The 16,256-nt window shown below is 37.8% G+C and overlaps 2 protein-coding genes across 8 annotated transcripts in view; one reads left to right on the forward strand and one right to left on the reverse strand.

The window, feature by feature from the left end:
- Positions 1–11,062, reverse strand: part of ANKIB1 (ankyrin repeat and IBR domain containing 1) — a 140,066-nt gene extending 129,004 nt beyond the window's left edge. For 2 of the 4 annotated variants that reach the window (XM_074272252.1, XM_074272249.1), the window contains exon 1: positions 10,923–11,062. The gene's annotated coding sequence lies outside the window, so the exon portion shown is untranslated. Of the gene's footprint in view, positions 1–10,756; positions 10,882–10,922 lie in introns of those variants that run through there. The other 2 variants (XM_074272250.1, XM_074272251.1) reach the window with 2 other exon arrangements.
- Positions 11,063–11,442: 380 nt separating this feature from the next.
- LOC141545224 (krev interaction trapped protein 1) overlaps positions 11,443–16,256 on the forward strand; it is an 80,301-nt gene continuing 75,487 nt past the window's right edge. For all 4 annotated transcript variants that reach the window (XM_074272255.1, XM_074272259.1, XM_074272260.1 and 1 more), the window contains exons 1-2: positions 11,443–11,703; positions 15,978–16,087. The gene's annotated coding sequence lies outside the window, so the exon portion shown is untranslated. The remainder of the gene's footprint in view (positions 11,704–15,977; positions 16,088–16,256) is intronic.

The raw sequence follows: 16,256 nt of genomic DNA on the forward strand, positions 1-16,256 counted from the left end.
CCAATATGAAAACAAGCAGTGTATTTATTACTATTTCCCCTTTGCAGACAGTTTAAGGAATACATTAAATAGATTCAACCCTAAGTCTTTTGATTCCAACTCCAGTGCTCTTTCAATTAAATCATGTTGGTAGATGGCTACTCAATATCAGGTAGGCATTTGAATTCCTTACGTGGAAAGCCTGAAGTCAAGTGTTACAAAACAACAGGCAATCAAATCAATTCAGTGTGGTAAAATGATTATGACCAAGCTTTAGCCCCTAAGAGATTTGACTTGATACTTAAGTTTTGGTGAATAGTCTCTTTGTTTAAAGGAATATGAGAGATATAGAATATATTGCTACATATGAGTGATATAAAAACAAAAGAAGTATCAACAAAATTTACAAGTAAATTTCCACAAGGTACTGCATATAAATATATTCTGGTTTTCCCATTTATATTATTGTAATGATTACTAAATACGAGTATTATTACAAAGGCACTGAAAAATTAATTCTGAGGATCTAATAATCTCACTTAAAAATACAATGATAAATCTTAAAATGTAAATCTGTATAACCAGAAATAACACTGATATTCAATCAACTTACTAAAAAATAAAATCAATCAATATTTATATTTTATACTAATGGTTTTCAAAGGAATACACAGAATATTTAGGTCTTTATTAGGAAACTCTCATGTCAAAAGTATTAATGTTTTTAAAATGGAAATAAAAATATATTTTATGTATTATGTGATAAGTCAAAAAGTTTACTGGCTTCAAATTAAAATCAAATTTTGATCTCACTAGTGATGGAGAAAAGAGATAAATATACAGCTATATGGATGGATGGAAGACATAAGCTGTGTATACTAGACATTGTGTAGTGGATATAATCCCTCCCTCATTAAAGTTACAGTTTAAAGGGAGAAGACAATACATGAAAAAGGGGCAGAAAACCCAAAACCAAAACAAAACATACTGCCTCACTTAGTTAAGAACTTGATGTCTAGAATTCAAACTTTATAGTGGAGATAAGAATAACGGCTGCGATGCAAACAATATATAGTACCTAGATAGGATGTGTAAAAGTTACAATGTACGTAACAAACAAAAGTCATACAAATTATAATAATCAAAAAGCATCACCTTAGTAGTAAGAAAATGCAAACAATCTCACATCATTTACTTGAAAAAGGGAGATCCGAAACATTTAGAAAAAATACTGATTTATTATGAAAAAAAAATTTAAGAAAATATTAACTATCAACACACATGCCCACTTGCTCATCTTCACAAAATCTTCAGAATAATTTTCACACATATCAAGGATTTCATTGAGGAAGGTGAGAATAAAGGCATAAACAAATTTTCACAAATGATATTTTGTGATGACATCTTCCCAGTCACACAAATTTTCCAAGATCAATTTTTGAATGGCTTTTGATTTTAAATACTCATCACTGATAATTGATTCAAATGGTTGTTCCCACTTTTTATACAATCTTCACTGATTATATGCATGCAAAAGCCTTTTAATTTCAAACTATCTCCTATTTGTTTGCTTTAAAAATAACCTCCAAAGTTATAAAATATACTTACATGACTCTTCTAAATTTTTTTATGCATTTCTTATATTGAGGTCACATTATTGAAGTTGGTATAAGTGGCTAGTCTAAATCTAAAAAATCCCAAATGCTATCTAAGGGAGTCAGTTCATTAACAATTTATATCCTTGGGTTTATCAAACACTGATTTATGATTGTTTTCATTTTCATTTTTCAGTCTGCTCCATTTCACTAGTGGTTTTGAAGACTACTTTCTTACTATCATCTGAAGTCTAAAATGCTATTCATACTTTATTTTTTATTTCACTTGGAATTAGAGGGTCTTTGTCATTCTAAATGAATTGCAACTTTTTGCCTAGTTCTCCAGAATATGCTAGAGGTCAAGGATGTCAAAAAAGCAAGTTCCACAAATAGCCCATATCATCCCCAAGTGTCATATAACAACATTAAAATATAAATGAGATTTTCCCCCTTTTTCATCTGATTTTTCTAGTGCAGCACAATAATTGTAGAAATATGTATAGAAGAATTGCAATTGGGGGAGGGGTGGGGAGAAAGGAGGGGAAAATTTGAAACAAAAGGTTCTGCAAGAGTCAATGTTGAAAAATTATCCATACATGTGTTTTGAAAATAAAAAGCTTTAATTAAAAAAAAAAGAAGAAAACATAAAGCTTTAATAATTTTTTAAAATAAGGAATACTTAAAATAAATAAAAATAAAACAGATAATATTACATTATAAAATGAAATCAATATGAGACCTGTAGGAATGCCTATGTACAGTTTAGTGGTCTGTTTCTATTTGAGCTTGATACCATTGTCCTAGGTAATTTGAGGTACTGTATTAAATCCATTAGTTAATTTGGTGGTGTCATCATTTTTTATTATATTGGCAATCATGATAATGATTGTCTCCAATTATTTAACTCTCTTCATTTTTTGTAAACAGTTATATAGTTGTGCTATTTATATAGATCTTTTAAACATCTTTATAGATTAATTCTTAGATATTTTATACATTTTGTAATTATTCTTAATAATTTCTATTATTTCTGATTTAAATAGATTCTGATTTAAAATGATAGAAATAATTTCTATTATTTCTATTTTTTTTACATAAAAAGATGATACTTGCTGAAATTATTAATTGAATAAATTAGGTTTTATTGTTGAGTTACTAAACCATCACATCATCTACAAGCAAGGAAAATTTTATTCTCTTATTTCTATATTTAGTGTTTTTAAAGCCACATCTATTTAAGAGTGGAAATAATGGACATCCTTGCCTTCCTCTGCTTGTACCAGGAAAGTTTCAAACAATGCTAGTTCTTGATGTTAATTATATGCTTTGATCATATCGAGGGACTCTTCGCTGCTATACTAGTTTTTGACATAATAAGTATGTAGAATGGATTCTTGTTGAGATTTGGATTAGTTTAAGATAGTCCCTGATATCCCTATTGAGATTCTGTGAAAAAATAATATGTCCCATGACCATTTCATTTTAGTCAGAATAAAGCTGTGTCTTTGTGATACTAAAAAGCAGCACTTAAAGGATGTGGACAAAAATTAATTAACCTGATTGACATCATACAGACACTAAAAATAAGGTTTGACTGAATTTGGAAAAAAATAAAAAAAAACAAGTAAATTGTTGATTGGTTTGTATTACAGATATAGCCAAAGACCCTTTTTTTCCCAGGATGTAAGAACAGTTGTAAAGATTCAAAGAAACCAAAACCCTGAAACTGGTGAACCTATATTTGGTAAAGTTCAATTCTGTTTAAAAACAAAACAGAACAAAAAATCAACTTGGATTCAAAAGCGATTCAGAAGGGTGCAAGCAACAGACTATATACCCTACCTATTTGGAGAAGTTCACTTGGTTGACCACAGAGTGAACAAGTTTTTGACCACAGCAATTCTCAAAATCTATCTTCCACATATCCCTAGGTTAATGACTAAAAGAAAGCTGTCCCATACATCAAAATATTTATAGCAGCACATTTTCTAAAAACAAAGAATTTTTTTCCTTTTTTTTCTTTAAATATCAAATATTTATTTTTCTCCTTCCATTTCTCCCCACTCTCTAACAAAAAAAAAAAAAAAAAAAAAAAGAAATGGTGAACCCTTGTATCGTATTAACATTTTCTTTTTTTTAATTTTATTTATAATTTTTTTTGACATTATATATGAATAAGTAATTTTTTTTATAACATTATCCCTTGTATTCATTTTTCCAAATTATCCCCTCCCTCCCTCTACTCCCTCCCCTTGATGACAGGCAATCCCATATATTTTACATGTGTAAAAACAGAATTGTAAAATAAAGTAGATTCCTGAATTGTATCTAAGAGGATCATAGATACTGAACTAGAAAGTACCTGCAAGGCTAAACCTCCCTCTCCCCACAATTTTATAGTTGAAGAAACTGAGGTCTAGGGAGATTAAACGATTTCCCCAAGATTGCATTGAATAGGTAGTGTCAGTGTTTGGTTTTGAAACCAGGTCCTATGATTACAGTGCTCTTTACACTGTATCACTCAATTGAGAAACAGATAAACCAATTCTGGTAAATAAATATAATGGACTGATATTTTCTGTAAGAGATAACTACTGAATATGGAAAAACAAATCTATACAAATAGATGAAAAGCAAGCAAAACTACAACAAATTTTTTCTCTCATCTCATCACTCAGTTGCCTTTCCTTATTATTTCCTCTTTCATCCCTATCTCACATAAAGAGGTAGACCTTCTTAGCAAGAATAATCTTTCTACATGCATAAATGATCCCTATTTCATCTCATCTTCTCTAGGAGATTGCTCCTTCTATCATCCCTATTCTCATTAATCTTCAGTCTCTTACTGTCTCCCAGATGATTCCCTGGATCAGTACAAACATGTCCATGTCTCCTTCATCCTCAAAAACCTCTTACTAGATCCATTAATCCCTATTAGCTATCTCTCTTATCCTGCCTCCCTTTTGAAGCAGCTAAATACCTTGAGAATGTCATCCACAATGTCCATCAATTGGAGAATGGTTGGGTAAATTATGGTATATGAAGGTTATGGAATGTTATTGCTCTGTAAGAAATGATCAGCAGGAGGAATACAGAAAGGCTTGGAGAGACCTACATCAACTGATGCTGAGTGAAATGAATAGAATCAGAAGATCGCTGTACACTTCAATGCTGTATGAAGATGTATTCTGATGGAAGTGGATATCTTCAACATAAAGAAGATCCAACTCACTTCCAGTTGATCAATGATGGACAGAAACAACTACACCCAGAGAAGGAACACTGGGAACCTTCGGAATCTAATACTTAATGTGCAACAAGAAAATGGTATTTACACACATATATTGTATCTAGGTTATATTGTAACACATGTAAAATGTATGGGATTGCCTGTCATCAAGGGGAGGAAGTAGAGGGAGGGAGGGATAATTTGGAAAAATGAATACAAGGGATAATGTTATTAAAAAAAAATTACTCATGCATATATACCGTCAAAAAAATTTATAAATAAAATTAAAAAAAAAAAAAAAAAAAAAAAAAAGAGAGAATGTCATTCACAATGGCTGTTTCCACATCTTTTTCACTCACTTTCTTCTTATCTCTTTGCAGGCTGTTTTCAGATCTCATCCTCCAAATGCCACTTTTCCAAGTTACCAGTGGTTTCTTAATTGTCCAATGTAATGACCATTAATTAATGTTCATCTTCCTTGACTTCTGTACAACCCCTGACACTATCACTCAAGTCTCTTCTTGATACTCTTTTCTCAAGGATTCTGATCAATGGTCTCTCTGGTTTTTCTTGTCTAACTGTTCCCTCTTTCCCTTCTTTGCTGGACTTTCTTTCATGCAGATCTTGCTTGCTAACTATAGGAATCCCTCTAAGGTTATGTCCTAGCCCCAGTTCTCTTCTCCCTCTATACTATTTCACTTGATTATCAGCTCCCATGGATTCAATTGGATTCAATTATTCTTATCTAGTTTTCTAGCCCTAACCTGCTTTTTGGTTTGCCTATACCATAAGATTCTTCCCACTCCTGAGCACCCTCCATTCAGCAATCAAACTGATCTTCCTAAACTGATGGTCTGATATTATCAGCCCCTTCCCAATTAAATAAATTTATTTCTCCCTACAGCTTCTAGAATCAAATGTAAAAATTCACTGTTTATCATCTTTTAAAGTTCTTCATAACCTGCCTCTCTCCCTACCTTTCTGATATTTTCTAATTTACTCCACCTCTCCATATTCTGTGATTCATTGATAATGTCCTAGCTGTTCTTGAGCAGGAAGGACATTTTCCTCATAACTCCTTGAATTTTCATTGGCAATCCTCCATAGCTGAATATCTCTCCCTTTGCATCACTGCTTCCTGGTTTCCTTCAAGTCTCAACTAAAAGCCCACTTTCTGCCAGAAGCCTCCTCTCTGGAATTCTCTAAAAACTATCCTGTATTTCTCTTGTTTTTATATCCTTGTTTGCATGTTAGCTCCCTCAGTAGATCATGAATCCCTTGAAAGCAGAGGCTGGATTTTTTTTGGTTTTGCCTTTCTTTGTATCATCACTGTCCTAGCATGGTACCTGACACCAGACTTAATAAATGCTAGTTAACTACAAGAATGTGAGCAGGGTAAGAATAAAAATAAGCTCAAAAAGACTTTTAAAAAACCAAATTAGCTAGAGATCTAGAATAAGTTATTATGGGAAAACCATGAATACTCAGATAACTCTCAAACAATAATTGATAATGAATTCATCAATTACTTCTTTTTTTAATTTATTTTTTATTAATTTTTATAATTATAACTTTTTTTTGACAGTACATATGCAAATTTTTTTTTTTAAACAACATTATTCCTTGTACTCCCTTCTGTTCCGAATTTTTCCCCTCCTTTCCTCCATCCCCCCTCCCCTAGATGGCAGGACTTCCTATACATTCAATTACTTCTTAATGGCCCTTTATTGAACACTGAGCAAAATGAAACCAACAAAAATGTAAAAGAATACTAGTATACATAATAAAGGTAAATTCAAAGAAATATTCACAAAAAAGAATAATGGCTAATAAATATTTACATTGAGGAGAATTTTTAGTGTTTAACATATTATATTAAAAGTGAAATATTCAGGGGCAGCTAGGTGGCCCAGTGGTTAGAGCACCAGCCCTGAATTCAGGAGGACCCGAGTTCAAATCTGGTCTCAGACACTTAACACTTCCTAGCTGTGTGACCCTGGGCAAGTCACTTAACCCCAGCCTAAAATTTATTTAAAAAAAAAAAAAAAAAAATGAAATATTCACTGAAACTGAATGGGTAAAGGATAATTAACCTCTTTGTTTTACTAGAAATAAGAGTATTTCTATCAGAAATGGACTAAAAAGGGCAATAATAGTTGTTATCAATTCTTTGTTTTAGGAAAACTTGAAATTGTTTTAAGAAAACTACATACGGAATTTTCACAAGTGGTCTATAGTAGCAGTTCTCCAAGTTTTTGATTTCATGTGCATAGGGCACTGGTTCTAGAGTCAGGAAGATCTGAGTTTAAGTCCAGTTTCAGATACTTGCTATCTGTGTGACCCTGAGTGAGTCACTTCACTTATTTGCCTTGATTTCCTCAAATGTAAAATGAGAATGATACTAGCACCCACCTCCAAGAGTTATTGTGAGGATCAAACAAAATAATAATTGGACAGCTCCTGATACATAATAGATACTTAAGAATTTCTTCCTTTCTTCTTACATTATCTTCTTAAAAAAACATAATTCAGAATCTCAAAAGATAAAGAAAAATGTTAAGCCTCAGGGTATCTGATGTTAATCTTTTGCTTCAGAACAAAACCTCTGAAGTAGCTAGTTCAAAGACAAAAGGGATGATCAAATAAGTTTCAAAGCAGAAGTTGTAACAAGAACAAGAAAATAAGTTATCAGATGTGAAGATTAAATTTAAAAAACTGGAAACAAACAAAATGACCCAATACAACTTGGTGAAGTGGAAATTTCCTATAGTAGATCTGGAATCAAAAAACTTAGATTCAAAAGTCCAGGTATTGCTATTTATCACCTATGTGATATTAGGCAAATTTCATTCCTTCTCTTCTTTTCTATTAAATAAGAGGCATGGCCAAAAAGATCTATACATTACCTCTAAATCCGTGATCTGTTCATTTAATAAACTCTTGGAGAGTAGTGACCAGCTTCTTTTTGTATCTCTCAGAAACATTTAGCAAGTACTTAGTATACAGTACATGCTTAATAAATGTATACTGATTTGCTTAAAATAATTATAAGAAAATAATAAAATAGCTTAGAACTTTCAACACTAAACAGAGAAACTTTCCTCAGGTTATCTTAATTACTTAAAAAAAAAAAAAAAAAAGCAAAGCTAGCATTTGAGATTATTTTTGCAAATTTCATGTAAATGAACTTTAAAGAGAAAAAAAAGAAAAAAAATAGCTCAGAACTTTCAACATAAACAGAAAAATTTTTCCTCGGGTTAATTTTACTAAAAAAAATTAAATAAATTTTTTTAAAGGCAAAGCTAGCATTTTAATTAGTTTTTGCAAATTTCATATAAATGAATTTTAAAGAGAAAAAGCCTTTTTAAAAGTACTTAAGAAGTTTTAATAATCTTAATAGACAAAACTGAGCTATTAGGGCTTACTTAGATTCATTTTGATTCATATTTGATAATGAAAGCAAAATTTACTCGTGGTGAACATAGTCATAAAAGTTTTCCTCTGATATCTTCTGATGGTAGGGCTTCATTAAAACTTTGAGAGAAATACAAAATCTATCATGTCCTACCAAGCTAAAAAGATTAAGAACAGGGGCCCAGCAAAGTCTATTGACTGCTGAAGTTTCAAGAATTGACTCATTCTATAAGTATTCATTATGTGCTTACTATGTTCTAAATACTGTACATACAAAAAAAAATTTTAAAAGAAAAAAGACAAACCATCAGAATATCCACTCCAATGAAATCAAAGACAGTGTAAGTACTGACATTAGTAGGGACAGAGATAAAATGAAAAGACTAAAAGGGAGAAAAAAGGGCCTGCTCTGACACCTAGGGGAAATCAATTGACTTTTCTCAAGCTAGGTCTCTAGGTATAAAATAAGCATTTCCGGACTCTTGGGTTCCAAATTAAAAGCAACCTTAGAGATTCACTGAATTCATGACCTTGTTAAGACTGCTGGCCTGTTAAGGCTTTTCCCTTTTCCAATAGTTGTTCACGCCCTTCCCCCTTTCACTGCATTTATTTTTTTATATATCTAGTATTTACTTATCTATGAACATGCAGTATACCAAAACAGAATTTCAGCTTTTTGGAAGCTGAGCTGATTCATTTATCTATATATCCAGAACCTAACTTATAGGAAGCTTTCATTAAAGGCTTTCTGATTGATTGGTCCAACAATTACAAGACAGGTCCAGAATTTGAATTGAAGTCTGACATTCTTTCCCTATGTCATAATGATTTCTCAGCTTCCTTCTAGACATAGCTTATCTAAATCAAAATCAATCTAAACTGGAAATTAGTGACCACTTATTTATTGAATTATTTAACTCAAAATTACCTTGTAGTTCATTTACACAAGTCCTTGCCACTACACTACAGAAGAAATCAGGAACAAAAGTAAACTAGCTCTTTCTGAAGTAAGGATACCACAAAAGTGGGAGCAATGTTATCAACAAGCATATATCATATATATACACACACACATATATGTATACACACATAAAATCAGCCAGATCCCCCACAATGCGTAGCAGAAACTCAGTTCAAAAAATAATTAGACATAGTTCCTTTATAAGCACATTCTGAAATTTAAATGTTTTCATCTTGTGAACATGTAAGACTCCTAGCAAAAGAGAAAAGGAAACTGAGTGGATATCCAGGAGAAGGTAGAAACTAAGTTTCTTGATTAAAGTTTCCCCTACTTATGATTGTTTACCTCCTTACAAGTTCTTTACATATACTCTACTCCTCTTTCCCCTGGAAGATTCTGGATATTTTCACCATTCAAAAGCAAAACAAACCTGAAGCTTGAACCCACAGCAGGGCCCTCTGTTCCTGAAACAAACCAGTAAAATACACTTCCTGATATAGTTAAAATACAGTTCCTGAACATAATTCTTCTAGGTCAATTTTAAACTGAATTACAAGGATCGTGAGTACTTAAAAACCCTAATAAAACAAATTCAGAAATTAGAAGTTCCAAGAAAGCTTGCTTAAAAGAAATCCATATATTCTAATCTTTAAAATAGCTATTTTCAAATGATAATCTACATAATAGAATAAAAACTTAGTCTTTAACTTAACCAAATCATCTCTTAATAAAAATTTAATTTGCTTCCTATAGTACCTGGTGGAATACCACAGTGATGAAGTCTCAAGATCATTTCATAACTAAATTCATCAACATTTTATTCTAAAATCGCCTAATTTCTACAAATTTCTGCAGTTTAAAAATAATCGCTGACATTTGAAAGTTTCCAAAGCATTTCCCACACATTAGCGCACTTGAAAAAGCTAATCTTATAAACACGAATGAAAAATTTGAATCCAAACTGTATATTAAAGCTGTCTACAGTTCCTAGATAAATTTCCTAACAAGAGCAGGAAGATCACAGGCACACAGACAAGATGTGTCACTGCTGGGAAGGGGAGGGAAAAAAAGAGCTGAGTTTCCTGGTTTGGAAAATTATAAATTATTACTCTGAGAGTATTAAATCCGACAAGAGATTTGGAAGTCTACAAAACAATTTGTCCAAGTAAATTTTTCCTATTCAAGTCTGTCCCGTTCTGAAGTTGACAATTTAAAATAACGAGATGCGAACAGATTCGCAGAAAGTCCTTTTGGCGACCCCTGCAAGTCCTCCCCAATCCCCTGCGCGCTTCGGATAAACCCCAAGAAGCAGCTTCAGCCGAGACGCTCCGGAGCCAAAGCTACCAAGCCGGGAGACGTCCGTTCCGGCCACGTCCGAGGCAGGCGCCTCCACCCCGGTCACTGAGCTTACATCCTCGGCCTCGCCCGGGGGGCCGCCCGACCCACCGCACCCGGGAAGCGAGGGGAGCACACCTCACGGGCTTTCCGTACCCCCGCCCCAACTCGCTTTTGTGGAGAAATGAGGCGGCAGAGCCTCTCAGTCTCTACCACCGCCACCAGCTCAGCAGAAGAACCCACCGTCCGAGCCCGGGTGATGCAAACGCCACCGCGCCTCCTGCGGAGTGCCCCCGACCTTTAGTTAGGGGTCAGCACCCCAAGAAGACGCCCAGGATTCTTTTTGGAGGAGGGGATCGGAAATTGGGGTTCCTCCCGAGCGGTGCGCAGACGATAGGACGGAACTCACCGAGGCTGGCTGGGCAGGGCCCGGGGGTCTCGGTGGGCTCCGCACCGGGGATTTGTCCTGCCTCCAAGAGGCAGGGGCTCCGGGGCCAGACCTCCCTCCCCTCCCCCGCTCCTCGTCCCGGACTGGGTCACGGGGTGAGGAGGGGGCCCGGGGCGCAGCTCGGGGCCTTAGGCAGGGCGGGCGCCCCCCATGTCTCCCGGCCTCCGCTGCGCCTCTCGGGGGGCTGGGGGAGGGGGCTCCTGCCGCCGCCTCGCGCTCAAGTCCGCCTCATCCTCAAGCCGCCGCCCGCCAGCCCGCCCGGCCTTCACGTTCCGCTCCCGCCGAGGCCGACCACTCTGACGAGCCGCACTCTACGGCAGGCTCGGGCAACAGGAGCGGCGACGCTGGCGATGGCAACCCCAGGCAGCGGCGGCGGCGGCGGGGGCGGCGGCGGCGGGAGCAGTGCCTCAGGCCGGCAACCCGGAAGCTGAATCTCTGCCGCCGACCGTGCCGGGAGTGTAGGGGGCGCGACCCCGGAAGCGGTTTCCTCGGATTCTCAGGAGGCGGGGCGGGGCGGGGCGGGGCGGTGACCCGAAGTAGGCGGTTTCAGCCGGCAGCCGGAGGCATCGGAGGAGGACGCGGCGCTGAGCTAAGAGGGACTTGGGCTGCTGTGCCTATCGGTCGGCCTGGTCCCGGAAGTCGGGCCGCGCCGTCGAGGTCGTCGTGGGCGAGGGCGGGGATGCGGAGGCGGCGACTGCTGCCTTCCCTCCCCTATCGGCTCGGCCCTGCCGGCGCGGCTCGGGTAAGAACCGCGCGGGGCCTGCGCTCCTCCCCCGGGGGCCGGGCCTGGGCCGGGGAAGGGGGGGGGGGCTCCAGATTTCGGGGTGGGGAAAGAGCCCCTCCGGGAAAGGAACGGGGAGCAAACCCGGGACTGGGGAGTCAAGGGAGGATTGAGAGAGGAGGAAGAGCGGACTTTGGGCTGGGAGAGAGCAAATCCCGGATGGGAAATGGGGGAAGAAGCTCCCTGGGAGGGGGTGGGGAGCAGACCCCAGACTCCGGGATGGGGGAAGCACTGGGAGAGGAGGAAAAGCAGTCTCCAAACCCGGGACTGAGAATGGGGGATGGGAAGAACCCTGGCAGGAGACGGCTAGCAGACCCTGCATTGGGTCGAGGTGCGGCCCTTCTTCGGCGGGTGATTTATCCGGCCTACCGCCTCTTGGGAGTGACAGCCGTCTCCTGGGGCACTTGTTGAGCCCCCTCCCCAGCACGATCCGTCTCAGTCTGATTGCTACTTGGTCGTTTACCCGGAATGAAGAGCTGGGACGATTCCCCTCCCCCTCCTTTTTTTGTATTTCAAGTACCTCACGCACACAGTAGGTGCTTAATAAAAGCTGGTGGACTAACAGTTTGGCAAGCACGTTCTTAAATCTGAGACTTGAGACGACCAAGTTCTTACGGTCCCTCCTTTCCAAGACTTGTATTCATCTAGCGGGGATGGAAGGAGAGAAAGGGCTCACTTCTCCAAAACAGCCAAAATGTAAAAAACCCGAATGTGAATTGTTCGGTTTTGTCTTGTTTTAAGTATTTATTGTATCTGCACCTGGTGCAAATCCCTGTGCTGAGAGAAACGGAAGAGATAAGTCTACTGAAGGGTGTGTGAGTCAAGCCCAGATAGCCGCTGTACAAAATGTGTTTTTGATAAGGACCTAAAAGTTACAAAATATTCTATGAAGTTCAAGGTGGAGAATTCCGTGGGAAAAGTCAGCTAAAGTTTCAAAAACAAAAGTGTTTTGTTTTGTTTTTTTCTGGAGATGATGCACTTGAATTGGCCTTTAAGAATAGGTAGTGGGAGGACAGCAAGTGAAGGTAGGAAAAGACTTTCTAGTCTGGGGAACAGGGAAAGTAAAAGCAAAATATGGGATGGGTGGCCCTTCGAATGCACTTAAAAATGCTTCTTGATTGACAGGTTGCAAAAAATTCAATTTGCTTACCTTCACCTCAGTCCTGCCAATGTAGATTGAGATAATTATGTTTTCTCCGAAGTCTGTTTCTCTTCTGACTTCATTATATATCAACTATACTTCAATCCGTCCCAATTCCTATAAGTTCCAAACTTTAATGCTATATTTGACTATTCCCTCCCTCTCTTTTAATATTCAGTATCAAGTTTAAGTTTTGCAATATTTGTATTGCCTTCCTTTCCTCCCTTTCCATTATGCTATTGTGACTCTAATGTCTTCTCATTTCTATACTCAACCTCTCCTCAAACCATTCTTCATAGCAACTTGTCTTCCTAAAAACAAAGCTCTTCCATAACTCTCTTGGCTATGGAGTAAAATTCAGATTCCTTTGTCTGTCATTCAAAGCCCCCAAAATCTTGTGCTGCTTTCCTTTCTCGAACTAGTCTTTTCCATGCTATCCAATCTATAAACTCCATCCCCTATTCTGTTGTTGTTCACTCTTGTCTGACTGTGACCTTGTGGACTACAACATGCCAATCAGTACTGGCCAAGGGTAGAGTACTACTGACTTCTCCTTATTCTCCAAATAAACTAATACTTTCTGTCCTTATTGCACATGGCTGGGCACAAACGTGGAACTTATATTTAGAGCTGAATGGAACTTGATCGTAGGTAATCTAGTTCAAAGAATAAGATGTTTTAAGTGTTTAGGTAAAGTATTGCTTGAGAGGAGGAATCAGGGAAAGCTTCCTGCTGAAAATAGTTCATAAACTGCTTCTTGTAAGAAAAGTCTTCACTGCTGCAAGGAAAGTTTTCTTGGTTTCCCTGATTCATTCTCTTGCTCACCACAGTGTCTTTTCTAAATCTTTTCATTTCCCCATTTTCTCCCCCAACTGAAAACCTTGCCTCATATTTTACAGGGGGAAAAAATTGAGATCAGTTTTGTGAAGAACTCATCCTTTTCCTCTCATACTTATTATCCTGATGCCTAATTCACTATTTCCTCCTTCATTTTTGTCTCACAAGAAGAGAGAATTTTTCTTGCCAAGGCTAATACCCCTTTAACATACACACAATAAACCCATTCCATCCTATTTCTCCAACACATGGTCCCTTCTATCATCCCTACTTTTGTTATCTTCAATCTCTCCCTTACTCTTGGTTTCCTCCCTGATGCTTATAAAAATATCCTCCATCCTCAAGAGAACCTCCCTCTATCTCCTCTCTCCATGACTATTATCCTAGATTTTCTCTGACTTGTCTGGCTAACTGAAGTCCTTGAGAAGGCCATCTACAAGAGGTACCTCTACTTTCCTTTCAATCTTGTATTAACTATCTAAATTCTGACTTCATGTTTAATGTATATTGGATTGCTTGCTGTTTATGGGGGGGAATGGGAGAAAGAGAGGGAGAAAAATTTGGAACACAAAATTTTGCAAAAATGAAGGTTGAATATATTGGACTATTTGCCATCTAGGGAGGGTGTGAGGAAAGGGGGTGGAACATCGGCTTTTGCAAGGGTTAATGTTGAAGAATTTTCCATGCATATGTTTTGAAAAATAAAAAGCTTTAATAAGAAAAAAAAATGAGGGTTGAGAACTATCTTTACATGTATTTGGAAAAATAAAAGGCTATTAAAATTCTAAAACTAAATAAATAAATTCTGGCTTCAAATTCTATTATTCAGCTAAAAGTTTTCTCTAGAGTTACTAATGATCTCAGAATTGCCCCATCTAATGCCCTTTTCTTAATGTTCATCTTTCATGACCTCTCTGGAGCCTTTGACACTTGCTTACCTTGCTAATGTTACTCTAGGTTTTCATGACACTACTCTCTTAATTTTTCTCCCTTCACTCTCACTCTTTCCTTTCCAAGTCTCCTTTGCTGGCTCTTCACTCAGATCACACTTGCTAAGCTTGGGGGGCCCACAGGGTTCTGCCCTGGACCCTCCTCTTCCAGTGTCTTTAATGTTAGAATTGTGATCTCATTAGTTCCTCTTTGTGGATGATTCTCAAATCTTCTCCAGCCCCATACCCTCTGCTGACCTCTGGTTTCACATCTCCAGGATTTATTGAATATCTCAGATTGGATGACCCTTAGACATCTGAAGCTCAATATGTCCAATATTGAATTCATCTCTCCTCCCCCCTTTTAGACTTCCCCTGTTACAGTTCTCAGGACACCACCTTCCTTCCTATCACCAAAGCTTGAAACCTAGGTGTTATCCTCCACTCTTCACCCTCTCTTAATCCCACATATCCAGTCTGTTTGCCAAAACCATTTGATTTTACCTTCACCCTTGTGCAAATACCTAGCACTTGAATTATTGCAACAGCCTCTATCTGCCACAAGTCTCTTCCCCACAACAAACTATCATCCATTCATCTTCCTAGAGTACAGATCTGATTGGGTCATTTCCCAGCACACACACACACACACACACACACACACACACACACACAATTCAGTAAACTCTTAATGCCTTCCTTTCATCTCCAGGATCAAACATCAAATCTTCTACCTTCCTGCTACCTTCCCACTCTTCTTATACCTAATGTCTTGACCCTTCCCCCACCACAAATCCTCTTCAATCTAGAAACATTGGCCTTTGTCATTCTAAGAACATTCTAAGACATGGTACCACATTCTAAGACAGCATCATCTGATGCTGGGCTTTCCCCCATGCATGCAAGTCTCTTCTGTACTTCCTGGGTTTCCTAGTTGCCAGCTAAAAATTCCATCTTCTACAAGAAACCCTTTCTAATCCTTTCTAGTTCCAGTGCTTCTCTCTATTGATCATGATCAGTTTATCCTGTAAACAGCTTATTTGTACATAGTTTTTCTGTTGTGGTCCCCTCAAACTATGCTTAATAAATGTTAAGTGACTGACTAACTCTGGGGCAAGGAAAAAGGAGTGAATTCCAGTTATAGATGAAGGCCATTCAGAGGCCTTAAGACAGAAGATGGAATGGCTATGAGGAAGTGAAAAAGTTATTTTGGTCGATTGCTGAGTGCAGAAGGAAGAGTAATGTCCAAAAATTTGGGGCCACTTGTATGATGCTTTCAAAGCCAAATAAACAAAGATTTTTTTTTTGTTTTATTTTGTTTTATTCAGAGACCATTGGACTTCATTAAATAAGGGAGTCATCTGATCAGCTATGTGTTTAAGGAAAATTAACAAAGAAGCAAAATTGTGGGATGGAATGGAGTGATGAAAGACTTGAGGTAGGAGGACTGGTTTGGAGGCTGTGGTGGGAAGTCATTAGGGCCTGAACTAAGTGGATGCATGAGTGGAGACCTACGTTGTGATGGGAGAGAGTTGTGAAGATAAGCAAGATTGGACAATTTATTGGATTTCTGGGATTTGGGAAAATGAGTGGTTGAGAATAATGCC

The sequence above is a fragment of the Sminthopsis crassicaudata genome, chromosome 5, assembly GCF_048593235.1.
Source record: "Sminthopsis crassicaudata isolate SCR6 chromosome 5, ASM4859323v1, whole genome shotgun sequence".
Classification (NCBI taxonomy): domain Eukaryota; kingdom Metazoa; phylum Chordata; class Mammalia; order Dasyuromorphia; family Dasyuridae; genus Sminthopsis; species Sminthopsis crassicaudata.